This window comes from Hyla sarda, chromosome 7 (assembly GCF_029499605.1).
Source record: "Hyla sarda isolate aHylSar1 chromosome 7, aHylSar1.hap1, whole genome shotgun sequence".
Lineage (NCBI taxonomy): Eukaryota > Metazoa > Chordata > Amphibia > Anura > Hylidae > Hyla > Hyla sarda.
In genome coordinates, this window is record NC_079195.1 from 113,855,759 (window position 1) to 113,879,684 (window position 23,926).

The 23,926-nt window shown below is 40.5% G+C and overlaps 1 protein-coding gene across 4 annotated transcripts in view; it reads right to left on the reverse strand.

Moving 5' to 3' along the window:
- Positions 1–23,926, reverse strand: part of NPFFR1 (neuropeptide FF receptor 1) — a 458,339-nt gene that overhangs the window by 2,778 nt on the left and 431,635 nt on the right. The gene's annotated exons all lie outside the window — the stretch shown is intronic.

A 23,926-nucleotide genomic window follows, 5' to 3' on the forward strand; every position in this document is an offset into this window, starting at 1 on the left:
GGCGCAATGATGTCACTCGTCATTGCGCCGCGCCATGCAGTGCATAGCAACGATGAATGGGACGCACACCGGAGGCCTGAAGCAGCGCGGACCCGACCCCGGCAACAGGTAATTATACAACCGGGGATGGGGGAGGCAACGGGGCAGCGGCGCCGGCAATGGGTGCCGCTGCCCCTTCTCTCCCCCTGGCTGTCGGCGCTGCTGCCCCATTGCCGGCGCTGCTTCTCTCCCCCTGGCTATCGGCGCCGGCAATGGGGCGCCGGCACCGATAGTCAGGGGGAGAGAACGGGCAGCGGCGCCGATAGCCAGCGAGAGAGAAGTGGCGGCAGCAGGGCTCTAGACCCAAGGAAAGGCAGGGGGAGAGAAGCGGGCACCGACGGCCTCTCTCCCCCTGCCTTTCCTGGGGGTGTATCGGGCTATACGCATGCAAACACGCACCCTTATTTTACCAAGGATATTTGGATAAAAAAACTTTTTTTACCCAAATATCCTTGGTAAAATGAGGGTGCGTGTTATACCCCAATAAACACAGTATATATTGTGTGCCATATATGAATAATTATACACTGTGCCCCATATTTAAATTAATACATTGTGCCTTCATGAAATTTTATAATTTAATCTGCAATGTAAATTCATTATATACTATGTCTCATAAATGAATTAACCTGTTAAGGACCCATGACTTAACGTTATGTCATGAGTCCGCTCCCGATCTATAACACGGGGCCACGGCGTGGCCCCGCATCAAAGCAGGTCGGGCCCGGCCTCTAACAACGGCTGGGACCCGTGGCTAATAGCGCGCGGCATTGATCGCGGTGCCGCGCACTATTAACCCTTTAGACACGGCGTTCAAAGTTGAACGCCGCGTCTAAAGTGGAAGTGAAAGCATGCCGGTTAGCTCAGGGAGCTGTTCGGGATAGACATGGCGAAATCGCGGCATCCTGAACAGCTTACAGGACAGCTGGAGGATCCCTACCTGCCTCCTCGCTGTCCGATCGCCGAATGACTGCTCAGTGCCTGAGATCCAGGCATGAGCAGTCAAGCGGCAGAATCATCGATCACTGGTTTCCAATGAGAAACCAGTGATCAATGTAATAGATCAGTGTGTGCGGTGTTATAAGTCCCTATGGGAGCTATAACACTGCAAAAAAAAAGTGAGAAAAAAGTGAATAAAGATCAATTAACCCCTTCCCTATTAAAAGTTTGAATCACCCCCCTTTTCCCATAAAAAAAAAACCAGTGTAAATAAAAATAAACATATATGGTATCGCCGCGTGTGGAAATGTCCGAATTATAAAAATATATCATAAATTAAACCACACGGTCAATGGCGTAAGCGAAAAAAAATTCCAAAGTCCAAAATAGTGCATTTTTGGTCACTTTTTATATCATGAAAAAATTAATAAAATGTGATCATTAAGTCCTTTCAAAATGGTATATATAAAAATATATAAAAATGGTACCGCTAAAAACTTCAGATCATGGCGCAAAAAATGAGCCCTCATATCGCCCCAAACGTGGAAAAATAAAAAAAGTTTTAGGGGGTCAGAAGATGACAATTTTAAACGTATTAATTTTCCGGCATGTAGTTATGATTTTTTCCAGAAGTACGACAAAATCAAACCTATATAAGTAGGGTGTCATTTTAATCGTATGGACCTACAGAATAAAGGTAAGGTGTCATTTTTACCAAAAAATTTACTACGTGGAAACGGAAGCCCCCAAAAGTTACAAAACAGCGTGCCCCATAAATAAATAAATTATACACTATGTCGTATTAGTTAATTATATAGTGTGCCCCATAAATGATTCAACATACTGTTCCCCATATATAAATTTTAAACTTTGCCCATATATGAACTAATCATAAACTGTGTCCCATGTATATATTCATTATATAGTGTGCTCACATAAATTACATACTGTTCCCCATATATGAATGTATTAATTCACTGTGTCCATATATAATTTAAATGTACTCCTATTTATATGTGTATGTGTATATATATAATTTATATACTGTGCCCAATATATGAATTCAAAATATTTAAATTAAATTAATTCTATACTGTGCCCTAGATATATATGAATTTAATAATAGTTATGTATCAATTATGTAAAGTGCCCCCATATATGAATTAGTTACATAGACTGTGCCCTATCAATGAATTGTATATTGCGCCTTCTTAAATTAAGGAATTCGATAATATCCCCCCACTATATAGTTACCTATAAGATACTTACCTATTAGTTGTTTGCTCTCATGTCATCCTCGCTAGGTGCCGATCTGGCCTCAGTTAGCCAGGCTTGGCACACAGATATGGATACTCGCAGCATAATTACATAATCATGCTACCATGTCATGAAGGGGTGCCAAGCTGTCGTTCCAGGAGCCTATGGGCCCCATACACTTTCGGCCATGGATAATTCAATTATAAAGATGTCCTAAGGATGTGCTTACAACTGGATACAAAATGCATTGGGGAAAAAAAGATTCTGCATACTGATAAATGTTAAATCCATTATGTGAGGAGGAATTAAACCTAAAAATATGGAAATCACATACTTTTTTCCAGCCCATGTAAATGCTCAATTGTTCATGTTCATCTTCTAAAACACCTACAACTTTAGAAAGCATTTTAATACCAACTGAAAACTGCTTGCTGTGTTTCAAAATAGATTTGAAACAGAGTAACAATGTTGAATAATTATTGTCATATAAGTGGAGATTTTCCTAGTCCTAATGATGGGAAATATGGATTTTATTAAAGACAGGAGATGAACATTATTGGATTTTGCACTCTTTCTTTACTAATAGTAGCAAATAAATGGTTAACAAAATTCAGAGGATGAGAAGAAAAAACTTGAACGGTACATCCGAACATGCTATGATATTATAACAACCAATAGGAATAGGACATTGTTGATATAAGCAGTTGATGCCCCAGAATATTCCTCTTTCTTTGATGATAACATCCATCCTAATGAGTAGAGAGATTCTAATAACTTTCTTGAAAAACTGTAGTAGATGAACAGTAGGAAGGAATCTGGAAAAAATAAAGGAATGAGGATGAAGAGTCCAGTTACGGTACACATATGTAGAGTTCAACTGAAAGAAAAGATATATAACGATGTGGAATAATGTTTGATATCATGAAGATATTAATATCCTGAAATGAAAAATAAACAAAAAACATGTAAGTTAAGAAAATAGGTATGAGATTTATATGGGAGGGATAATGTTCGTTTCCTGTCTTTAATAAAATCCATATTTTCTGTCATTAGGACTAGGAAAATCTGGAGACTTCACATTATTGCAAGTTTAAAGCTAATAATAAATAATAGACAATATATAGTCTATATATAATAGAATATGTGAAATGAATATAAAAGAATATTAAACAACTACCGACTACTGGTTTAAAATTAAACATCTTAAAAGTGGATTCAGAAGACAAGTCTGCGGCTTTAAGAATGTCAGATAAAGAGCTGCCAGATTGAATTTTTTTTGTAGACATAGCATTTCTGGTAGAATGTACATTAAAGATAGATACATCAATACCTGCTAATATCATGGATTTTTGATCCATCTGGCTAAAGTAGGAGACGATACTGGTAATTGAGGTTTAGAATATGAAATCAATAATTGAGTGGAAGATAAATGTCTAAGAGATGAAGTCTTCTGTTCATAAGATTTAAGACAATGTACAACACCTAATTTATCATTATGTGGAAAAGAAGGACAGAAGACTGATGAAAGATTTGTTTTTGTGCGTCTTAAAATCGAAAAAAGTACTCCGTTAGGAACATACTGTCTATGAGAAAGGTCAACAGCTTTAATGTCGGAAATTCGTTTAATTGAAATTAGACATAAAAGAGAAGTAAGCTTGAAAGAAAGGAATTTCAAGGATAAGGAGTCGTTATCTTCCCAGGAAGAAGAGATTTAATAGAAGATTAACATCCCATGTTGAATGGTGTTTAGGCATAGGAGGTCTCTTAAGGCGAATACCTCTTAAAACTTTACATATAAGAGGATTTTTACCAACCGGAATGGAGTCGATCGGAGAATGATAAAAGGATATAGCAGATCTATATAAATTAATAGTACAGTAAGCTTTACCAGAATCAGAAACAGAAGAGAGAAAATTAAGAATATGGACTAAAGGTGCATGTAAGGGATCCAGATCTCATTGTGAGCACCAACAAATCCAAATTCCCCAGGCCGATCTATAAGCTGATTTTGGTACCTGGGGCCCAGGTTTCAGATAAGATTTGTTTTGTTGACTCAGAAATTCAAAAGTGGCCTGAAATTTTCCAAGCAATCAAGTTCAATGAGAACATGTAGGAGGATCCTGGATATTAGGGAAAAACGAGTTAAAGCATAAAGCGTTTCCATGGGCCAAGTCTGTCGAAAGGCATCTAAACCTGAGGATTCTGGATCTGAACGCCAACCGAAGAAACAAGGTAATTGTTTGTTCAGTCGAGAAGTGAAAAGATCTAGATAAAAGGGTCCCCATAGAGAAGAAATTTGTTGAAAAACAATGGGGTCCAATTTCCAGTCGCTGGAGTTGGTGAGGAATCGGAACTTCCAAACCGTGACGGTATTGGACAAGCCTGGAAGATATTCAGCCTTCAAGATAATGTCTTTGTTGAGACAAAAATGCCATAGATCTTTTGTAATGTTGGCTATTAATTTGGACCTAGACGGTTTATATATTGAACCGCAGAAATGTTGTCCATCCGAAGAAGGACACAACAATGAGAATGATGTGTCATGAAGCTCTTTAGAGCGAAGAATTCCGCTAGAAGTTCTAGACAATTTATGTGGAGATTGGCTTCGGAAGGAGACCATTTTCCTCCTGTAGTTTGATGACCGCAACGGGCCCCCCATCCAATGAGGCTTGCATCGGATTCTATAGAAAAATCCTGTTTTGAATGGAAAATTGTCGTTCCGTTCCAAGATTGAATGTGTTGCAGCCACCATAGAAGTTCTTCCTTCGCTTCCGGCAAAATGCAAATTTAGTCGGAATAAGCAAGACCCTCTCTGAGATGCTTGATTTTCAATCTCTGAGGTGCCCTGTAATGGAGAGGGGCTGGGAAAATGGCTTGTATTGTAGCCGAAACAAGACATACAATCCTTGCTATGGAGATCAGATCGGATTTCTTTTCATATGGTTTTTAGTCTTTTGGAAGGAAGACTCAGAATAGCAGTATGGGTGTTCACCAAGAAGCCTAGGAATTCCAGTTCTTTGGAAGGAGATAGAATCGATTTCTCTTGATTTATTAGGAAACCTAGATCTTGGAGGAAGGAAAGAGTCCATTGAGTATGGAGATGAATAAGATGAAGAGAGGAAGCCATGTGTTTGGGAATGTAGAGGAATTATGGCATTCTTTAAGAAAAGAGCTTGGATTTCTGTATCTACCAGTTTTTGGTCTGAAATAGAAAATGTAATTGGATGGGGAAGGTGATATTGAGTAGGGATGGAAACAAAATCTATTTGATAGCCTTGGACTGTGTTGAGTATCCATAGATCTGAGGTTAACAATTTCCAATTTTGGAAAAAATATTGGAGTCTCCCCCCTCGAGGTATGTGGGATGAATAGACTTACCTGGAGATGGTCTGGAACGAGTAAATATGCTACGAGCTCTAGATCTCCAAGGTCTGCCCCTGTAGGGAAAGAAAGGGGAGGGTTGTGGGGAAGGGACAGGGAAGGAAGACCTATCTGGATTTTTTTGTATGGAGCCTCTTTGAGGTAGTCTGTATTGCATTGTGCGGCCGGAAAAGCGGCCCCTTCATCTTCCGGCCTTGCCAAAAACCTTAGAATTAAAGACCTTTTTAACTAAAGTCTGGGCTTTATCAAGGGATGAAAATGATCCCACATATTTAGATATGTCTTTTAAAAAGTTTTGGTCGAATAAAAGGCCATCTGTGGGAGTAGAGGACTCGTTGGTGGCTAAATGGGTCAATTGTGAGTCCATCTTCATTAAAATTGTGCGGTGTCTTTCTGCACACATAGCCGCATTGGCATTGCCAAAGATGCACATAGCCCTTTGTGCCCATCCTTTGAGGACTTCCATGTCCACTGGAGTACCAGTAGAAATGGATACTTCCGCCAGGTCAAGTGGGCCGAGGACATCTAAAAATTTGTCCTGACAAGACCAAAATGAGCGGTCTAAACCCTTTTAAGGATGTTTTCCTGATTTCAATAAATATCTAGTCAGGATCGTATCAATATCCAGAGTCATGGCCGCATTGAGGGGTAAGGATGGTCTTGGGCATTCAGACCGTAATTTATTGTGTTGCACTTTGTCAAGCGACTTGCAGATCCAAAAATGTATATATTAGAGGTAGGAATATGTTTTCCAATATACACAGGACATTCCTTAACATTCAAACACGTGGAGGGGATTCCCGCTCCATCCTGTCGTTGGACGCCAACAAAGCGTTCGACAGGGTGGAGTGGGGTTTCCTCTTTGGGGTGGTGGAAAGATTTAGTTTGGGCACTTTATTCTTAAAAGCTATGAAAATGGTTTATTCAGCTCCTATAGCAAAAATTGGTATTAATGGGAAATTTACGAATAAGTTTTTTTTAAAAAGAGGTTCAAGACAGGGATGTCCGTTATCACCTTTATTATTTGCACTCTTTATAGAGCCACTAGCAGCTATGGTTAGGAACACAAAAGTTTTTCAAGGGTTTGGGGTACAAGGGGATAGAAAAAGAATGTTGTTATACGCCGATGGTGTGCTTTTGTTTGTTAGGAATCCGGTAGAGAAAGAACAGGAAGTGATTAGGTTAGTGGAAAAATTTGGATATTTCTCAGGAATTAAAATTAATTGGCAGAAGTCCGGTCTCATGCCTTTGGATGAAGAAATTGAGGTCCCTATTGGCCCTGTAAAAGTACTAAGACTTAATGATAGTTTGGAATATCTGGGTGTTAAGATCTCTAGTGCTGTCTTGGATTTTGAGAGATTCAATTTGGTACCTCTGCTGGGGAAGGTAAGGGGAAAGGTAAATACATGGAGGAAAATGAGATTGGGAATGGCAGATAGAATAGGACTGCTGAGAATGGTATTACTCCCCATGATAACACACTATTTGAGAGCTTCTCCCATATGGATTAATAAGACTTGGTTTAAAAAATTGGAAAGTATATTAAACAATCTTATATGGGGTGGAAAAAGAGTCAGGATCAAGAGTCAATATTTGTACCATCCCTTAGAGGAAGGAGGGCTGGGTCTCCCTAATTTTCACCAATACTTCATAGCATCCCAATTAACATTGGTTATTCAAGAGCAACAAACACTGTTGGATTATTTGGGAAGGGGGTGTAAGAAATATAGGTCCATATGGGAGTGGTTGGAGAGTGGGAGTTTGAAGATGGGTGTAGAAGAGGAGAACATAGCTAAAGATTTATTGGTACAAGTATGGGATAGTATGAAGTCAGCAACAGGGATAATGAGTAGTGTGTGGTGTACCCCCTTATGGGAAAATGAGAACTTCCCAGAAATAAAGAAAATTGCAGAATATGTGAATTGGGAAGATAAAGGAATTAGGTTGTTAGAGCAGGTTTGCACAAATGGGAAAATAATAGACTGGGAGTGTCTGAGTGAACGCTTTAATCTAAAAAATACTAATTACTTTGGTTATGTACAGTTAAAAGACGCCTTGAGACAGGAAGAACCGAAAGGGAAATTAAAGGTAGGGTGTTATCACATTACAGAATATATTAAAAGTGCACAGGGGGGGAAAAGAAAAAAATGAGTACTTTATACAAAATGTTAGGTCAGAAGGGTTGGGAGGACGTAGTCAAACGGTTAGGACAGGCACTTGATATAGGTGGGATTTCAGAAGAAGTGTGGAAACTGGTGTTAAAGAATATTAGAAGAACAATGATCAATGCAAATAATAGGGTGTCTTTTTTTATGTTAGTATATCGGGCACAGTACTCACCGCAATTTTTGTATAAAATTAATGTTAGGGAGAATGCACAATGCCCCAAGTGTGGGTTTGAGGGAAGTAATTGGTTACATATGATATGGAATTGTACAAAGTTGCTAAAATTTTGGAGTGTAGTGTTTGAAACTATTAAAGCTAGAATACGTGTGGTATTGCTCTTTGAACCTAAGGTTGCAATTTATGGACTAGGAACAATGGGAACTAAGCATACTGATCTCATACTTGGAGTATTAGGAGCGGCAAAGAATTTGATTCTTAGGAAATGGTTGGCCCCAGCGGTTCCATCAAGGGAAGAATGGTTAGGAGGTATAAATAAGGTTAGAACTTATGAGTTGTTGTGGTTCAAGGACAGTGAAAGAAATAAAAAAATCGAGAATAAATGGCTACCCTGGGAGAAAGGAGAGAGCAGATAGTGAAAAGGAGAAAAGAGCAAGAGAGGAGTGGGGAAAGGAAGGAAGTCAATGGATTTCGGGCAGGCTGTCTTAAGGGGAGGGGGGAAAAAGGGAGAGGGAGGGGTTTTGTTTTTTTTTCTTTGGTGATAATGATGTAAGCATTAATGGACTCTGTATGTATAAAATTTATAATAAAAAATAAATAAAAAAAAGGACCTGGGGTTGTGGGATCCATTTCCAAGACCTGGGGTGTTTTATATATGATTGGTCAAAATAAGGGACCCCACTCCCATCTAGTATAATTTCATCAGGTTTTTTAACCTCAGGTAAATTAGGTTCACTCTCATCAGAAGAAGCTGTATAAAGTTCTTCAGCTTGTTCAGATACCTCCGATTCAGAAGAAGAATAATCACTGGAGGATTCCTGGTAGGGGTCAGGCTTGACTCATTTAGAGGCCTTTTTAACCCATTTTTGCACTTCCTCATGGAGGGTCTGAGGTGTATATTATCACCACCAGTCATGGTGCTACAACTCGGGGTGTAGCGTTCAGTAGAAACCTGACCTGCTCCCTTGCAGACTTTTTGATTATTATGGGAGGATCGGTCGGTTGGACTTAGATGCCTCTTTTTGGCCGTGCATTTACAGTGTTTGGAAGATTTTTCTGTGTCATCAGCTGACCAAAAAAATTCAGATTGAGGGGAACATATAATTGGAGGTCTATGAATAGCAGACTGATTTAAAGCAGAAGACACAGTTTTAGAAATTGTCTCTTGACCATTGTCTGTATTTGGTCACCTGTAATAAACTCTAATTCTTTCTCAGAATTTTTCTCTGAAGTGGACATATTAGGAGATGAGTATGGTATATATATGAGGTGAAGATAGATAGATATATATATATATATATACAAGAAATATATATTGAAATGACGATAAATAAATAAATAATAGTAAATAAATAATGAATAATGAACGAAAATGGGGAAATAAAAGAAGGAAAATAAAAATATGGAAAATAAATATGGAAGAAAAATATATATTTATAAAAGGAAAAAATATACAAAGTGGAATTACAAAAGGAAAAACTAAATTATGCTGTATTATAAATTGAATAAAATAAATATATAAATAAATAAAATCGTGAAACAATTATATAGAATATATAGTTAATGTGAATGAAGTACTTATCCTCTGACAATAACTGGACTCTTCATCCTCATTCCTTCATTTTTTTCCCGATTCCTTCCTACTGTTCATCTACTACAGTTTTTCAAGAAAGTTATTAGAAGCTCTCTACTCATTAGGATGGACGTTATCATCAAAGAAAGAGGAATATTCTGGGACATCAACTGCTTATATCAACTATGTCCTATTCCTATTGGTTGTTATAATATCATAGCATGTTCGGATGTACCGTTCAAGTTTTTCTTCTCATTCTCTGAATTCTGTTAACCATTTATTTGCTACTATTAGTAAAGAAAGAGTACAAAATGCAATAATGTGAAGTCTCCGGTCTTTCAATAAAATTTACTGTGACATTATTTCACAGAAATGCAAATGAACGTCAAAGCTTAATTAGAATGTATTGTGTGGCAGAAAGCTGTTAGTATTGCTGTAAGACCACAAGTCTATTCACCTATAAAGCTTTTTATTTTTTTAAGTGCTTTCAATACAACTCCCTGTTGTGCTTTTCATACATGTTATATTGTTCAGTCAACTTTTATCTTTGCCTTCATTGGAACAGGTGCATTGAAATGATTTTTATTTTTATGTTTGTATCATTATACTTCCTGTCCTGTCTGTTCTTTTGTGTATTTAGAGCAATGGTTTCCAACCATTGTCTCCGGAGCCACATGCTGTATGTCATGCAATTCCTTGCTGTGTCCATGTTTATGACCATATGTACTGACAATTTACATTATTTTAAACATGATTTTTTATTAAAACTTGAATACATTTTATTTTATTTTTCATAAGCAGAGGAACAGTTTCTTTCTGGATTTTTCTTTTCATTTTTTTACACCAAACTTTGCAGGTGTCCCATTAAAGTACATCTCTGCATTTTGACAATGCAGCCTTGTTATACCTAAAACCACCATATTAAAACTAATCTTTAAAGGGGTAGTCTGCCCCTAGACATCTTATCCCCTATCCAAAATAAAAGGGGATAAGATGTCTGATTGCAGGGGTCTCGCGATCCATCACGTACTGCTCTTGACGTCACAGTCACACCCCCTCAATGCAAGTCTATGGGAGGGGGCGTGATGGCCACCACGCTCCCTCCCATTAACTTGCATTGAGGGGGCATGGCTGTAACGTCACAAGCAGTGCGTGACTTCACAAGCCTCCTCCCCGCATTGCCAGTCATCCGGCATGGAGGGAAATTCGCTCTGCGCACCGGATGTCTAGGGGATAAGATGTCTAGGGGAGGAGTACCTCTTTAAGGGCTTATTCAGATGGCAGAATATTCGCCCGGAAAAAACTTTGATTAGACATACTAAATCAGTCGGGGCTAGGACTACTCATAAATGTGTTTCCATAGACGGCAATGCATTTCCGAGAGGATTCTGCTGAGAGAATTAAAAAATTTTGTGCAGAATTTTACTTTCCATGGGCAGAACTTACCACCGCTGAAATTCTGCGGTGTGCGCAGTGCAGCAAAATCCCTTCTAAAGCAATGGGAGGCTGCTGCGATGGAATTTCCATGCAGAATGTTTACACTGGATTCCACCAGGGAATTCTGCCCTGTGAATGGACCCCAAGGCTGGAATTGCACACAACAGTTTTTTTTTTTTTTTTGGCCGACTGCCACTGCAGTTTCTGTTCCATAGCCCGAAATGGATCCAACAGAAATGAGAAGTCAAACATTAAGTTCACACTACAGAATGCTTGTAATGGGATTACGCTGCACAGTACACACTATGGAACGTAAGCACAGGACGTTCTGCTGCTAAAATTCCTCCACCAAAAGAACATGCTTGCCCTTTATTTATATGGAATCTGCTCTGCAGACATTGCTCTCTATAAGGACGGCAATGACTACGTGGTCCTAGTGCCGACTGATTCAGTCGGTGCTGGCTGCACTCCGATGGTCTAGATGGAAATTTTCCCTCTGCAGCTTTGTATGTGTGAATCTAGCCTGATTTTTTTTCTTTATGTTTCACGTTACTTTTGAATACACTTCTGGTTTTGGCTCAAACTGCAGTGTCAATTTTCCTAAAAACTACCAAGTGGAAACCCAGCCAAAGGGCTCGTTCACACTAGTGGATTTCTTTTCAAACTCGCAGTGGATCTCCCGCTGTGAGTTTGAAAAGGGACGAGTCTCTGTGTGCTACCTGCAGCAGATTTTCACCAGCGTAATCTCTGCTGTTAAAAATCCACCGCAGACCCTGTTGACTATAATGGGATCTGCAGAGGATTTTCAACAACAGAGATTCCGCTGGCGAAGATCTGCTGCGGGTAGCACATGGAGACCCCCCCCCCCCCCTTTTCACACGTGCCTATTTTTGCTGCCGATCTGCTGCAGATTTGCCCATTGACTTCAATGAAGCAAATCTGCGGATGATATGCAGCAGAAAATACGCACGTGTGAATGCACCCTGAGGGTTTGTTCAGACGAGCGGATCCACAGTGTATTTTAAGCTGCTCATCCGCCAACGATGGACCCCACAGTGCTGCCTCAGATGTGCCTGCTCATAGCAGACACACTGCTGCATTGTGCGAGTCGCCGCGCATGCGCAGTATATTTGCACACATCGCGGCTGCTCCCCCTGCTCCCGGAGCTAGGCCGAGAGCAGCCGTGATGTGTGGGTATACTGCGCATCGCACATCGCAAGGAGTAAGCTCATAGCGGTGAATTGCAGGTCCCAGCAGGCACATCGGAGGCACCCTGAAAGTGTCCTTTGGCGGTAGATCCGCAGCATAAAATATGTTGTGGATCCGCTCGTCTGAAAGTAGCCTGAGGGTAAGTTCACATGTGCATATTTTCTGCTGCAGACTTGCTTCTGCGGAGTCTGCTGGCCATTTAAGTCAATAGGCAGCACAATATGCAGCAGCAAATCTGCAGCAAAAACATGTAGAAACGAACCCTTAGGGTACAGTCCCACGTAGCGTATACACAGCATATTTTGGTGCCTATTTTCTGCAGCTGATTTTGCTACCCATGGATCTCAATGGGTAGGAATATATGCAGCAGCAAATACACAGCAAAATATGCTGCATGTATGCTATATGGGACTGTACCCTTAGACAGCAAAATAGCATCTACAGTTTTTTGAGGCTACATACATGGAAACCAGGTCAGCACCTGTCCAAGTTAAGGTTTGGTCTGACTGAACCAAATGTATATAGTGCTATCCTATGCATCTTTTTCTCTTTTCTTCTGCATATGGTTATTTCAGACATATTCTATACACTAGTGTCAATTTTTTTGTTGGCACTCCTATTATTTCTTGTTTCTCTACATTTAAAACATCTTTCCTCCACTTTTGAGTTAAATATTTCTTCCAGTCGTCACCATTTGTTTGGGGTCTAAGCAGAAATTTGGAATTCTTGACCTGTCTCAATAACAACAAGATAGGTTCTCTTGGCCGATCCAGTTGTGGCAGAACTGGCAAGACCCATGATCACCTATAATAGGAGGGGCAAAATTTAAGAGATCGGTTAGTAAAAAGCCACTACATCCTCTCAGAAGTGTGGAAACATGGCTTGAGAGGGAAATCTTTAGCATTTATCACTATGGCTCCTTGTGTGTATATCTAGCCATCCATTGTGTTTAAAAGCTATACCAGTGCTAGGGAGTACACATGTAGGGATTATGTCAATTGTGAAAATACTAACATTAAAACCCACAGATAATTATGCAGACATATTCCTGAACATGTTGGGAACATAAGACTTGAAAGAGAGAAACCCTTGTCTCTCTGCATGTGTGACAATCACCTAGACACCCCATAATATATATATATTTTTCAAGTCATAGAGGTCATTTGGGTAAATATGAGAAAAGGAGATGTGGATAGACGTCTGCTCCAAAAGGAAGCAAAAGGGATTTATCATCTTAAAACTCCTTACGCGAGTGGACTTTTTCCAGTCCACATAAATGCTTAATATTTTATCTGCTAATCTTCTAAAACACCTATAATTTCACATTTAGGAAGCGATTTAATGCCATCTGGAAAAAAAAATCAACTGCTTGCCGTCTCAGAATAAAACAGATTTGAAACACAGTAACAATGTTGAATAATAATTGTCATATAATTTAATATAACATTATTTAAAATTTCACAGAAATGCAAATGAATATCAAAGGTTAGTTATAATGTAATATGTGGGATAAAACTGTTTGTATTATTCTAAGACCACAAGTCTAGTGCTTTCGATACAACTCCCTGTTGTGCTTTTCAGACATGTTCTATTGTTCACTCATCTTTTATCTTTGCCATCATCGGAACAGGTGTTTGTGCATGAAAATGATTTTAATTTCTATATTTTTGTATCACTATACTTACTATCCATGGGTTCTATACATTGATAGATGCCTTTCCTGTATTGTATTTAGAGCAAGGGTTCCCAAAAGAGGAAATCTTTGGCACTTATCACTTGTGCTCCTGTAAAGCCTGTGAATATGGCCAGCCCTGCAAGCTGTTTAAAAGTTATATCAATGGCAGGGAGTACACATGTAGGGATTATGCCAAATGTAAAATTACCAACATTGTGTATCTGGCCTCTTGTCCTTGGCTATGCTTGTAACTGTGCAGATACATTCCTGAACGTGAGGGGGGACATAAGAAATGAAAATAGAGAAACCCTTGTTTCTCCACATGCATGGACACCACCTAGATTACCCATACAATTATTTTTTAAGTATGCTACCTAGTGACCACAATAACAATTTGTACTCGGGGCTTAACACTCGTGCTGAAGGCTGCATATGTTGCATACATACCTGAATGAATTACATTAACCTAAGCAAAGCGGTCAGAGATGTGCCATAAACCGCATCCAAGGGCATACCCTGTAGATGAATGAATAAAGCAAGGGAGGGATGGGAGGGTTCCGCAAAACCTCATGTAACCCTGCCTTGAGATGCAGGAGGCATTCTATACTCATGCCCCCTGCAGTAAGTCCTGTACACTCCACCTAGAGAGGGTGTTGTATACCCCCTCCATCTCGCACAAATACAGCCTTAACAGGCTTAAGACTTATCATTTGTTTCTTTCTTATGATGATAACAAGACATTCTGTTTTCTCATATACAGTGGTCCCTCAAGTTACAATATTAATTGGTACCAGGACTACCATTTTATGTTGAGATCATAACTCTATGGAAACCTGGTAATTGGTTCTGAAGCTCCAAAATGTCATCCAAAAATAGGAAAAAGTGAGGATCAAACAAAAATAAGTAGATAACTAATATGGGTAAAGCAAGGAAGAAAGAGCAGCTGGGAGCTGTAAATCACTGTCTATGTAGAGGACAGGAGCTTCTTCAGGGTCCTGTACAGTACACGCAATGTCCTAAAAAAGTAACATGAAGCCGCCCTTACCTGGTGTCCAAAAGATCAGCTAACTGTGGCATAGGTTAAGAGTAGTAGAGAACATGCAATACCTCCCTTGTAGGAAGGCGCTACCAAACAGGAATTCAGTGCATACGCTTCAGTAATACAAGTGTTTTACCAGTGAATGCCCATCTGATCGGTCAGTTCTTCTAGCCACTGACATGTTTCACAGATCTGGACTGTCCATAACATTGTATGTTGAGTAGGGTTTCAAGTTACAATGGTCCAGAAAAGACAACTGTATGTTGAAACCATTGTAACCTGAGGCCATTGTAAGTTGATCACTGTATATATCTGGACAGATGCTGTCAGCCATTGATTACTATATTGCCTATCTTTGTTTTTTTTTCCTGTATTAGTGACTTGATGCTGGATGCTAAGCTATTCATAGAGTACAAGTTCAATCTTCATATAATAAGAAAGCATGACACTCACTGCAGGAAGTACAAAACATTTGTAAGTTTATTGTAACATCACAACAAAAAACTTAGACTGACAGGTCAGTAGAAAGAGAATGCAGGTGCTGTCATGCCTCTGCACCTGCACTCTCTCCCCCGGCGTGTCAGTCCAAGGTATTTTTTGTTCTTTTGTAATGCTACAATAAATGGTTTTGAAGATCCTGCCATGAGTGCCATATTTTACTTTCTTATGTGAAAATATATTGATTCATTTGCATTACATCAGATGTCATACTGCATATCAGAATATCATTCAAATATTATCTTAGTTAACACATAATCCTATCTATCATGTATTGATTTAGCCTTCTGTGAATACATCTCACCAATAAGCTTATAGTTTTACATAAGTTGCATAACTGTTTTAGCAGGCATCATGGGGCGTGCAGTTGAGTGAGTCATAGAGGTAGGCACTGGAAGTTTAAGATTAGTTTCCAGGATATGCTGTATGCATAATGCATTATGTTCAAACAGGAAGTGCCATACATATTAATTCACACCTTGGTCATAAATAACTTGGCCACCAGGACATCGCTAGTTACCATTGGAGGTCCAGACCATCTTATCACCACAGAGAACTAAGTACCCATCCACACTATAGCTACCCTTTGGGGCACTATTACTATGTAGGCTGTTTACAGTGCCCACTGCACAGAGTCACCTTTACTTTGTGGCAGCATTAAAGGGGTACTCTGGTAGGAAAAAAAAAAATCAAATCAACTAGTGCCAGAAAGTTATACAGATTTGTAGAATACTTCTATATGAAATTCTAATTCTTCCAGTACTTAGCTGCTGTATGCTCCACAGGAAGTTGTGTAGTTCTTTCCAGTCTGACCACAGTGGACTCTTCTGCCACCTCTGTCTGTGTCAGAAAATGTCCAAAGCAGGAGCAAATCCCCATAGCAAACCTCTCCTGCTTTGGACAGTTCCTGAGAATTGTGGTCAAAGAACTACACAACCTTCCTGTGGAACATACAGCAGCTGTTAAGTACTGGAAGGGTTAAAATGTTTAAAGTAATTTACAAATCTGTATAACTTTCTGGCACCAGTTGATTTAAAAAAAAATTGCACCGGAGTACCCCTTTAACCCCTTAAGGACCTAGGGCGTATGGATATGCCCTGGCTTTCTGGTACTTAAGGACCCAGGACATATCCATACAACCGTGGGACCGGACCGGGATGCCTGCTGATATTGTTCAGCAAGCATCCCGTGCAAATGCCGGGGGGGGGGGTCATCAGACCCCCCCCTGTGTCGGCGATCGCGGCAGATCGTTAGTGAATTCATACTAAAGATCTGCCGGGATTCGGGTCATACGGGTCACGTATGACCCGATGACCCGGAGATACAAGGTGATCGGGGGTGTACAATACACCCCCTATCGCCCACTGTATCTATGGGGAGGTGTCAATTTCGTCACCCCCCCCCAGGAGCGCTGCTAGTGGCTGGCTGGATCGTCCAGCCAATAGCAGCCGGCAGGAGAGGCGTTAACTGCATCTTCTTGCAGCTCTGCCCATTAACTGAGTTCAGTTAGCGGGCATAGCTGCTCGAAGCGGCCAGGGACCCCTCCTCTGTGCGATCAGAGCCCCCTCAGGGAAGAAGATCTTCAGGGACAGAGCAGGGAAAGAATACACTCCAGGGCAAGGTAGGTGAGTGTAAAAAAGTAAAATAAAAGTAACCCCCCCCCCCTGGCCCCCTAATAGATCCCCAAGAGTCCACCATAAATTTTTCAGTGTGACCCGGGCCCTATTAGGGGTTCAGGGCCCTGCATTTGCCCCCCCATTTTTTTTTTGTCCGCAATTTTTTTTCCTCCCCTAGATAACGGTGTGTGATTTCCAATCACACACAGTTATATCTAATAGTTACACCAAGCACACACACACTACATACTCCCCCCCCCATCCACACTCTGTAGATGAGTCTCTCATCAGTTTTAAGGGGAGACTCATATTCCGCCATTATATTCCCTCGATGCGGGCGCGGTATGGCGTAAAGCTTTATAAATTTTATGAGAGTACCTCCGGGTACACTTACAAGTTTAGGGTGTATGAGGGACGAGATTCCCGTATTGAACCCCCAGATTGTTCCCCCACTCTGGGTGTTAGCGGGAAAATCATTTGGGACCTTGTGTACCCATTGCTGGATAAGGGTTACCACGTGTATGTGGACAACTTTTATACCAGCATCCCTCTCTTCACATCCCTTGCCGCCAGATCCACGTCGGATTGTTGGACCGTGCCGAAGAATCAGAGAGGCCTCCCTCTAAATTTTCTGCAGACACCTATACCCAAGGGTGAGTCCCGTGTCCTTGCCCATGAAAACCTGTTGCTGGTCAGGTATAAGAATAAGAGGGATGTCCTTATGCTGACCACTATTCATGGCAACGGCAGCTCACCTGTCCCTGTGCGAGGTACCACAACAACGGTCCTCAAGCCCAATTCTATTCTGGACTACAATCGATATATGGGGGGAGTTGATCTTTCTGATCAAATCCTGAAGCCATATACCGCCATGCGGAAAACACGTGTATGGTACAAGAAAGTTGCGGTCTACTTGCTACAGGTTGCCATGTACAACTATTTTGTACTGTACCAGAACGCTGGCAGCACAGGGACATTCCTCCAGTTCCAAGAAGAAGTCCTAAAGGCCCTGATCTTTGCTGACTGGGAAAGAGCAGGCCGGACTTCCCAAGAAACTGGAAATATAGATGCCCGGATCGTCGCAGGCCAACACTTTCCAGGTGAGATCCCCCACACTGGAAAGAAGGGACAAACCCCAGAAAAATGCAGAGTGTGTCACAGGAGGGGGATACGGAAGGATACCACCTATCAATGTGACACTTGCCCCGATCATCCGGGCCTCTGTATTAAAAACTGCTTCAGGGAGGATCACACTTCCATGCGGTACAAAATTTTCCCTTTTCATTTTTCAGAGTACATTTCAGAGTACATTCCAAATTTTAGCCCCATAAAACCACTAAATTGCCCCCAAAAAATTTACAGCAAAAAAAAACAAAAAAAAAAAACTGATAAGATCTCTGGGGGTATTTAAAAAAAATAAAAGGGTCATGGGTCACTGAGTCAATATCATCGGGGACTTTTTATGTTCCCTCAAATGCGCAGCGCTCTCTCCCTCCACCTGAGCGGGGTGCACATTTGAGGCAACAGGTTAGGGACAGCCACACACATCACATTCCCAGAATGATGATTCAGAGCATAGGGTTTGGGTTAGTTTTGGCTATGCTCTGGATCATCATTCTGGGAACATAATCTGTTTTATAATTTTATGTCCCACTGTACCCCATTTTAGTAACTTACCCCATGTAACGTTTATTAATTACCCCATGTAATGCCCCTTGAGGGGGGGGGTCCCACTGCTCTGGCTCCACAGGCACCGATTTCGAAGCTCAAGGCCCCTGACTGCACTCCTGTTCTTCTGTAACCGATCCAGATATGAGGTATGTCCTTATTCCCAAGAAATGTATTTACAAATTTAAATTTCTTTTGCTGTTCTGGCACTAAATGCGACATGTCCCCCCCCCCCCCCCCCCCATTTCAGCAAAATTTGCAAATGTGACTTCTTCTCTTCTGAGCATTGTAGTGCGCCGCAGTGCACTTGGCGTCTACACATGGGGTATTACCAAACTCAGAAGAGATAGGGTTACACATTTTTGGGGGGCATTTTCTCCTATTACACCTTCTAAAAATCTAAAATTTGGGGAAAAAACTGCATGTAAAACAAAAAACAAAAAAACATTTACACATCCAAAGTAGCCAAACACCTGTGGGTGGTAAGGCTCACTGGACCCCTTGTTACGTTCCTTGAGAGGTGTAGTTTCCAAAGTAGTATGCCATGTGGTTTCTTTTTTTTTGCTGTTCTGGCACCATAGGGGCTTCCTAAATGCGACATGCCCCCCAAAAATCATTTCAAAAACTACTTTAGCCTGGCAGGTGAAATGTACTCTATAAAGTGCTAATGGGACAATTGCTACCATACATAGCTGTGTAGGTGTGTTGCGAACCGTATGCTCTCTTGTTTCACATGGACAATCAGAATTTTGAGTGGGATCATCTCTATATGGGCCCTATAGCAGCTACAGCCTCTTTGCTATAATTGGTAAAGTAGGAATACCCACTTTATGTCTTTATTTCTTCCATAAGTGTTTTTTTTGTCTAAGCAGCTATATAGAATGGGAAGACACTGCTAGTATTTGGGAGTATATACATATTAAAGCATTTTAAGAGGAGGTACTAGATATCTGATATACTGAAGAAACCTGTTTCCTGGAGGTTTAATTGTTAAGAATCATACATGAATCTAGATAGTCTCAGCATGACCATTTTTGTCTTCAAGAAACACTTTTCCTTACATGGAAGGCAAGGTCGATAAGAGATGAATGCCCCATAATAATGGAGGTATTTGGACAATGCAACTATTCAATTGGAAAGAAATTTTTTATTGTATAGAATACATGGTGTACTTCTTCGCTGACATTATTTCCCCAGGGTGACAGAAAACATGCCTCTCTTATACTGAAGGAGGAAAAACACTTGTGGGGAAAAAAAATAGTTGTCTTCTTCTCTGATATTCAGTATGCGGATGTTACTCATTGAATCTTATTCTGTCTTATTTCTTATGTTAGAATTGATATACTGTAATAATCAAACAGATAATAACTGTAACGGCTACATATGGTTTAGGCCTCACAGGGTTAAGGCAAAAAATAAGAACCCCCCCAATAACTAAAAACTGAAAAAAATAAATCAAGGTGATTATCAGGGGTCATAGTGCGTGATTTAACACAATATTTTTTTTTTCCAATGCAAATTCGGTATAAAAAAAAGGAAAATTTCCTTTTGTTTCCCTCCAATTAATGCATTATTTGTGGGCCATATTATTTTTTTTTACATATCTTCTTAAATTTTGTAAATACACCCCTTATTTTATCATGCTATTTTACTATTTTGCTATTTTACTATTTTACTTCTATTAAAAAATCTTAATCCTTTCAATAATTATCAGCTACTGAAGTTCAGTTGTTGTTTTCTGTCTGGCAACAGTGCTCTCTGCTGACATCTCTGCTTGTCTCGGGAAATGCACAGAGTAGAAGTGGTTTGCTACGGGGATTTGCTTCTAAACTGGGCGGTTCCCGAGACACGTGTCATCAGAGAGCACTTAGACAGAAAAGAACAACTCAACTTCATCAGCTCATAAGTACTGAAAGGATTAAGATTTTTTAATAGAAATAATTTACAAATCTGTTAAAATTTCTGGAGCCACTTGATATATAAAAAAAGTTTTTTCCTGGATAACCCCTTTAAGGTTCAATGAGTTACAGGCAGCACTTCAGTCCTGCCAAGCATTGGTGCTGGCAAAATGATACTACACTCCATGATGTGCCCCCAATTTGAAAATTACACCTTTTAAAGTATTCCCCTTTGGCAGTAGTGAGTACTTTGAGCTCTCATTGTATGGAAGACATTATTATAAAGCCAGTGAAAAATTTTGAAATTTGCTTTTTTTTCCACAAATGCATCATTTGTGGGACATATTTTTCTACATAGCTTTGAGGGAATGCTGTTTGTCCCATTTTAGGCAATACCCACGTTTAGGCCATATTTTATTGCTTGGCCGCATAATGGGCCCTTTGGCTTTCAGGACATCATTATATAGTATGTATTATAGGCCGCAATCCCTGCCTGTACAGGATTGGAGCTGACTGAACAATACTGCACCCCAGAAGTGACCCTATTTTAAAAGATATACCCTTAAAGGTGTTTATCTAGGAGTTTAATGGGTATGTGGACCACTTATTTTTTATTGCAGAAAGATTTAATTGTTTTTTGCCACAAAATCTTGTTTAGTTTTTTGCCACAAGAATAAAAATACCGTATTTATCGGGGTAAACCACGTACCGGCCTATAACACGCACCCTAATTTTTCCAAGGAAATTTAGGTAAAAAAGTTTTTTTACCCAAATATCCTTGTTAAAATTAGGGTGCGTGTATGTGCATGTATACCTCGATAAACTGTTTCTGGCCTCGCATTCATAGTAAAATAGGGCCATTGTATATATACGTGTGTGTGTTTTGCATCACAGAAGCCCCCTAAGGAAGATACAAAAATGTTTGTTCTGCATGTTACGGATTCTTGCACAATGTGTAATGCCTTAGGTCTGTATGGTCTGTTGTTATGGGGACATATGCATTACTTTTATGGGGACATATGCATTACTTTTATGGGGACATATGCATTACTTTTATGGGGACATATGCATTACTGTGTTTAGGGCAGAGCAGGCTCAGCATCAGAGATTTTTTGTTGCATCCTGCTCTCACTTGATTATGATTTGTGCATATGTCAGTTTAACACTGACCTATTGTCTGTATAATACTGTAACTTTGTGGTAATAATTTCACTTTAACCTCTTCAGGACACAGGGCGTATGGATATGCCGTGTATTCCGAGTGCTTAAGGACACAGGGCGTATCCATACGCCCGTGGGAAATCCGGTCCCCACCGCTAGCCGGTTGGGGACCGTAGCCGGATGCCTGCTGAAATCGTTCAGCAGGCATCGCGGCATATCGCCCAGGGGGGTCATTATGTCCCCCCATGTCGGCGATTCCGGGTCAATCAGGTCTCCAGTGACCCGGAATTACTGGCTGATGTCTCTGACGGCCCCGAACAGCCATAGCCAGCAGGGGTGAGGTGGCACTGGTGCCACCTCACGATCGCCCTGATTCGTCGGCCGGTTTACCGGCTGACCAATCAGGGCACCTGCTGCGGGTGTCACTCCCGCAACCTGCTCAGCCCCTCTTCCGGAGCACGTGAGCGGGTGCGGGACGTGGACCCCGCTGGGGACCCCGATCCCCGGTGTCCCTGTTGGGATCAAATTTTCTGCCGCAGCTCAAACTGCCAGCAAGAAACTACTGTGAACCCCCGTCCGTGTGACTGTACCCTAAAAACACTACACTAACACAAAATAAAATAAAAAGTAAAAAAGACTACATACACACATGCCCCCCTCCCCTCCCCAATAAAAATGAAAAACGTCTGGTACGCCACTGTTTCCAAAACGGAGCCTCCAGCTGTTGCAAAACAACTACTCCCAGTATTACCAGACAGCCACTGACTGTCCAGGCATGCTGGGAGTTTTACAACAGCTGGAGGCACCCTGTTTGGGAATCACTGGCGTAGAATACCCCCATGTCCACCCCTATGCAGATCCCTAAATCAAGCCTCAAATGGGCATGGCGCTCTAACTTTGGAGCCCTGTCATATTTCAAGGCAATAGTTTAGGGTCACATATGGGGTATTGCCGTACTCGGGAGGAATTGTGTTACAAATTTTGGGGGGTATTTTCTGCTTTTACTCTTTTTAAAAATCTAATTTTTTTGGGAAAACAAGCATTTTAGGAAATTTTTTTTTTTTCATAAAAGTAGTGAAACACCTGTGGGGTATAAAGGTTCACTTAACCCCTTGTTACGTTCCCCGAGGGGTCTAGTTTCCAAAATAGTATGCCATGTGTTTATTTATTTTTTTTGCTGTCCTGGCACCATAGGGGCTTCCTAAATGTGGCATGCCCCCAGAGCAAAATTTGCTTCCAAAAAGCCAAATGTGACTACTCCTCTTCCGAGACCTGTAGTGCGCCAGCAGAGCATTTTTCACCCCCATATGGGGTGTTTTCTGAATCGGGAGAAATTGGGCTTCAAATTTTAGGTCAAATTTTTTTTTTTTTTACATTTGCAAAAGTCATGAAACACCTGTGGGGTATTAAGGCTCACTTTATCTCATGTTACATTCCCTGAGGGGTCTAGTTTCCAAAATGGTATGCCATGTTTTTTTTTTTTTTGCTGTTTTGACACCCTAGGGGCTTCCTAAACGTGACATGCCCCCCAAAAACCATTTCCGAAAAATGTTCTCTCCAAAATCCCCTTGTTGCTCCTTCCCTTCTGAGCCCTCTACTGCGCCCGCTGAACAATTTACATAGACATATGAGGTATGTGCTTACTCGAGAGAAATTGGGCTACAAATACAAGTAAAAATTTTCTCCTTTTATCAATTGCAAAAATTCAAAAATTGGGTCTACAAGAACATGTGTAAAAAAATGAAGATTTAGAATTTTCTCCTTCACTTTGCTGCTATTCCTGTGAAACACCTCAAGGGTTAAAACACTGACTGAATGTCATTTTGAATACCTTTGGGGGTGTAGTTTTTATAATGGGGTCATGTATGGGGTATTTCTAAGACCCTTCAAATCCACTTCAAAACTGAACTGGTCCCTGAAAAATATTGAGTTTGAAAATTTTGTGAAAAATTGGAAAATTGCTGCTGAACTTTGAAGCCCTCTGGTGTCTTCCAAAAGTAAAAACTAATCAATTTTATGATGCAAACATAAAGTAGACATATTGTATATGTGAATAAAAAAAATGTATATGTAATATACATTTTCCTTACAAGCAGAAAGCTTCAAAGTTAGAAAAATGCTAAATTTTCAAAATTTTCATCAAATTTTGGGATTTTTCACCAAGAAAGGATGCAAGTTTCCACAAAAATTTAC